At 36.4% G+C, this 6,000-nt stretch overlaps 1 long non-coding RNA gene across 1 annotated transcript in view; it reads right to left on the bottom strand.

Annotated features, from left to right (window-relative positions):
* Positions 1 to 2,430: 2,430 nt before the first annotated feature.
* LOC135072665 (uncharacterized) overlaps positions 2,431 to 6,000 on the bottom strand; it is a 38,118-nt gene continuing 34,548 nt past the window's right edge. The window contains exons 2-3 of the long non-coding RNA XR_010257473.1: positions 3,558 to 3,937; positions 2,431 to 2,936 (exon numbers count right to left, since the gene is read on the bottom strand). This is a non-coding gene — a long non-coding RNA (uncharacterized LOC135072665). The remainder of the gene's footprint in view (positions 2,937 to 3,557; positions 3,938 to 6,000) is intronic.

The following is a 6,000-nucleotide window of genomic DNA, read 5'->3' as shown; positions in this document are numbered from 1 at the left end:
AAGTCTATTATGTTTCTCAAATCCATTTTTGCTGGCTTATTTCGATGATAAATCAAAACGAAAACGTTCCCAGAAATATTCTAGGTTTTAGTCAACCTCTTACATAGGTTTCCACTTTGGTCACCTGGATTCAATCATCCAGGTGATCAAAGTGGACTCCAGGCGATACTTTGGTGTCCTTTGATCATCTATGGATAAAATGTCACCTGGAGTCCACTTTGATCACCTGGGTGATCAAATTCAGGTGATCAGGAATAGGGTTGAATAGACCCTTACATAGACCTTGACAAATTAATCCTTCAAGGTCCGCGAATCTAGACACAATAGATAATCAATTGTTATGACATTAATTAATGCCGTCTGGGACTCAATCGGTTAATAAATACCTATTTGACAGTGAATATTCAGGTCATGTCTATCGCTAGATGAAAAGGTTGTAGCAGGGTAGGTGAAAAAGTTAGATCTTTGTTTCAGGAAAATTACCTACTTTTAGTTTTCGATTACTTATGGGTAATATCGAATTACGAACATTGACCTGAGTTTTCGAGTGTCGAGTTACAAAAGTAATTTACAAAATAATAGATGATCTAAAAATGAAGGTCCCTTAATAAAATTTACTTTTTTACTTATACAATTTACTCATCAAAAACGAACTTGTACTCGGATAGACTTACCTAAACAGAATGATATGAGAGAACATTCGTAATACATGTATTGTCTTCTTTATTATAATTATTTATAATAATAATAAATAAATAGACACGAAGTTTTATTTATTATTATTACGTCTTATTCTAATGTATAACTATAACTAATGCGATTAGTCTATGATGTCCATTCAGGGTAAATTGTTTTATATTACATTGAAAGGTAGTATTTCCACTATAAATTATTACTTTAAAATAACAGATTTTAAAAATAACATACAATAATATTAGAATTTTGTGAATAATTTGCGTGTCATCTAGGGTTTTATGTACCTGAAGATAGATTTTATAAAAACACTACTCCAAAGTTGAATACCTTGTAATTTTCTAGCGTTTATCTCAGTCACTGCCTCTGCCTGAAGAGTGGGAGCGGCACGGGAAGAGATGACATTGACATATTAAATATTATGACGTGACAGAGTATACAAATCTAAGAGTAGGCGCACACCGTTGATTTTTAGTTGGCCGATAGTTGTGCCCGATTTTAAATTGTATGAAGAATCGGCCAAATCGAATCGGCGTAGTGTGCGCACTCCCATACATACCCATACTGATCAACTGCCCGACTAAACTATCGGCCGACGAAAAATCAACGGTGTGCGCCTACTCTAAAGCACATAGTCTCTTGCTGACGTTTGACGTCCAAAAACACCCTCCCATGTAACCCCCTTAACTTGTCACTGGCTGAGTTAAGCGCTGGCACTTTATTTTTTAATGAAATTATTATTCTGTCAACAAAACATAGTCACCACTTGTGTCTGTGAGCTAGCGTGTAAGCTAGACAGTCACGTAGATCGGTTTTTGATTAAACCAGCTTACGGATGACTAGAATGACATTTAATTTTGACAAATAACGCATCTTCAATAAATTGCGTACTTAAAAGACCAATCGTGATAGAATCAGCTGGTTTACCCTAATTCCAATTAGCAATTTTAGAATACGCCTGTCGACTAATTTAGAAGATTTTGAATAAAAGTTAACGCTTTTTATTATCAAAAATTTACAGATGTTTTTTACTTCAATAATTTTAGTATTCTGCAATCGCTAATTGGCATTTGAGTGAGCCTGCAGATGTGTATGACAACACTACTAGTGAGATGGCACTATACAAAATAGCGCTGACAGCACCATTCGAACCTAGAACAAAGTAGCAAGCGGAACATACACTATTTGTTATTCTATCATTATCTATATTACCTATTATTCAGTCACATTCATTTATACAAGCACTTGCAAATATTCGCGTTGAACACTTTACATAAAATATTTACTTACTTGTTAACAAAGAGCTCGTAAGTAAACGACGAATGTGTTTGCCCAACCAGACACTAAGGTGCGTAGAACAAAGCCCAAAATTCGATTGAAATTTAAGCAGAGATAGAGGTTGTTGATTGGTTTAAATATTTGGATACAGGACAGATCCATGCGACACTTTGGCATCCTTTGATGGATAAGAAGTACACATTGATTACCTAGGTGATCTTAACCATGGGTGACCAAAGACACCAAAGTCTCGCCTGGAGTCCACTTTGATCACCTGGGTGATCTAATCCAGGTGATCAAAGTGGAATATTAGACCGTTTTATAACCCGGACCTAAGACGCAGACGTATCTATTCTATTTTTGTGAACGACAGAATATCGCTCTTAGTTTTGTAGGTCACCTGACTTTGAGGTACAATTTTAACGTTTGATTTAATAAAATCTGAAAGTTTTGCAAATATTATGCTTCTATGGTGTCGCATGGAGTTTTGATGATCATACAATCAAAATCAGATACCAATTATTTGTTACAATATGCGAGCTGGGTTTAAGAGTAAACACAAAGGATATTAATTTGTAACATGAGCTTTTCACATACTCCTTTTCACAATATGACAAAGATAGTGTCTAGTTAGTGCTGGTTGGTTTTACAATAAAAATACTAATCAAGTAGGTATAATAAATTAGGCCGAAATCAAAATCACAGTAAAATCAACTGAACATGGCAATCATTGTAGCTGCTATTAATCTATTAATAAGTTAACATCCTTATTTTGATACCTAACTGTGATAACGCATCCACCCTAATTCCATTAGTACGTACCTTCACTTGAGTCCCCATATTCCACCGTTTATAGTCTTAACGTAACAAGAAAACTCGACTAAATGGTAAAAAATGTCTACATCTTTTAATTTTCGACACCTACATTCTCATAAGGCTTCTTCGTAATAAACTCCTACGTTGATCTGGAACAAGGAAGGGTTGATTAGACGTTGATTTTGAATTTTAATATAGCTGAGGAAAGGGATTGTAAATATTGAGGCAGATGTGGAAATGAAAGAATTTATCATCAGAAACGATGGTCCAAATAAGTATGCGTTGACTTAATTATATTTGACATGATGATAACCTATGTACAATTAGTCTTATAAGCGCTTTGGAATATATTCTGTTAGCTTGTAAGATGATTGAATAATAATAAATAAATAAATAAATAAATAAATAATATGTTTTTAGTGGATATTGTTTCATCAATCAAGCATGAAAAATTACCATCTTAGGCCTACTGATCTAGATGAGGAAACTGAAGGTTTACTTATTGCTACGTGATGTACCCAGAGCGTCAAGTCAAAGACAAAATATGTACCTAGTTGCGGTTGCATCGACGTGCATGCTGCAACTTTTGCGGAGGCAGTAGGCTTAGGATGCGCGCCGCGATAAGCTTTTATCGCGCCATTTTATCGATTCTTCGTTAAGATTTTATCACGGCGCGCATCCTAGCCCGGCTGGTCCAGTTTTCCCAAGGGAAAGAAAACTCATTGAACTAGCGAAAAATACGTGAGTGACCATGCAACTAGAATACTTACACATTATCAGTGCTTATGCTAAACGACGTGTATCGGGCACCCGTCTTTAGCCCTCGCGCTGTCCATCGGTGGCGGTATCACCACGTACGTGTCCCGACTCGTCGACGGCTCGTCGTCATCAAATAGAGGAGGCGGTGGGATGACGTCATTGTCCACCTCCTCCGCCGTCGCCTCCTGCCGCTTGCGACCCGGCATATAGTTCATCACACACGTCACCGCGATCAAGAACAGGAAGAATATGAACACCACGTCGAACATGATTAGGAAGTTTAACATTACTAGTTGCATCACGTCAGATCCGTCACATGCTGCGCTGGGGTGAACCGGGCACAGCGGTGCGATTGTGACATGTTATGGGGTCATCGCGCTGGGTGTGGAGTCTGAAACAAAGGGGGCGAGTTAGTAAGAAAAAATAATATAATCAAATCGATACTTATAGGAAGTCGCGATTATTTGGAATATCGAATGCTATTCTAGCCCAAATTATGCATTTGACATCGTGGGTGGGGAATATCCGATAATTTTGACTCATAATAAAATTAGACGAAGTACCTAATTAAACATCATCGCAAGGTTTTCACTCATTGGAAGCTTTTGCTTATTCTTTCATATTATTGATCTTTTAAATGATTTAAATTTAAGCATATTACGTAGGTATAAGTATTGCATATTTTTCGTAATTAATGTGTTGCATATTTTTTGTAATTAATAAGTGCTCAAGAATTTCAAAATATTAACGTGTAACATTGCAACACTTGTTGAAAATGGCAACATCGTCAGTTGCAGTTGTCGTCGTGTCGCGCACGTTTCGAATCGTGCGAGTCGCGGTTTTATCGGTTTATCATCGTACCTAACAATTATAGTGAAAGCATATTGACTAAGTGTTATTTAAAGAGTTAATTTTAATTGAATTAACATTGATTGCTTCGATGGTAAAAAGTTTGCGTGGTCAGTATCTACAACAGGGCTGATAGAAGCCCAGAGCTGGGAAGCTGCTTGAACCGAATGGAGAAGAAGCTGAGCGGCGTCTTCGGAAACCAGGTTAGTAATATAATAGTTTATATGAAATCACTAAACTTACATCGGAATTCACCGTTCGTCCGATTACAGTTCCACTTTTGGCAAGAATTAACCTTCGTAGGAAAACTCTAATTCAATAAAGACAGCGAGATAAGATTCCCTTTATCCATATTAGGATGCTATATTTTCTAGATAAGAGACAAAAATAGAGTTCCAACTTTAGAAAAGTCGTAACAACAGAAGCCCTACTCAGCTTAAAATATGGTCTACCCACTATTTACCTCCGTTACATTTTTGAACAAGCATTTAAAAAATCACATTTTACGGGAACAAAACTCTTTAAAAACGTGTTCAGCCAGCAATTACTGATGAATAATTGGCATCCATATATTTTGCCGCCGCTTCATTCGCAAACATGCAAATAAATAGGTTTCCAACTCATTCTTTTTGTTCGAAAATACCCATAGTACTATGGAAATTGATACAGTAGGATCGTAGGAAACGCATATATTGTAAGGTGAATTGACAGTAAAAACGCAACTTGTAAAAAAAAGAAGAATTTAATATCTTAAATCTATTTTAATCGGCTTTCAAGTTATCTGTAATGTATTAACCTGAATTAGGAGAAACCACGCAACTGGCGAAATCGAGATTTGAGGAACGCTAGTACGATAGTCGTCCGCTTTTGTATTGTGGTAAAACCACATTTTTTTTATACCTTCTCCTTACCTAAATAGCTTTCCGCCCGCGGTTTCGCCCGCGTGGAATTTTGTCTGTCACAGAAAAACTTTATCGCGCGCGTCCCTGTTTAAAAAACCGGGATAAAACTATCCCATGTTCTTTCCCGGGACTCAAACTATCTCAATGCCAAATTTCATCAAAATGGGTTCAGTGGTTTAAGCGTGAAAGCAAGACAGACAGTTACTTTCGCGTAATATCAGTATAGATTGGAGGTGTTATCAGGGATATTTTTAATTTAACTACGACTTGAAACCTTTAAAAAAATAACGTTCATGTTCCTGATAGAAACAATAAAATAAACAGGCCTGCTATACTTTTCTGTCTTATACCAGAACCCAGCTATTCGTATCGTTCGCGATAGGGTTCGCCCTTCGACAGTATCTTTTTCTTATTGAACGCCTCTTATTGGAGTATCGTATTTTGGTATTTGTAAGTGAATTCTATACTATTTATAAATGTTTTCTGGATATTTATTGCTTCTCTCAGACGGAACTAAGATAAATTTTGATTATTTGTGCTTATTTGAGATAAACAACTGATAAAAGTCCTAGCTGTTAGTAAGAAAACTCGTGAATACATAGACAGTTTAGTTTGCTACTTAAACAAAGTGTAGGAATAATAAAGTAATAGTCCAGTTTCTTTCTTTATTTCTTATACAGGGTAGCCTTAGTTTAGGCTCCAG

The sequence above is a fragment of the Ostrinia nubilalis genome, chromosome 6 (genome assembly GCF_963855985.1).
Source record: "Ostrinia nubilalis chromosome 6, ilOstNubi1.1, whole genome shotgun sequence".
In the NCBI taxonomy this organism is placed as follows: Eukaryota; Metazoa; Arthropoda; class Insecta; order Lepidoptera; family Crambidae; genus Ostrinia; species Ostrinia nubilalis.
This window is presented reverse-complemented; position numbering and strand designations above follow the sequence as displayed.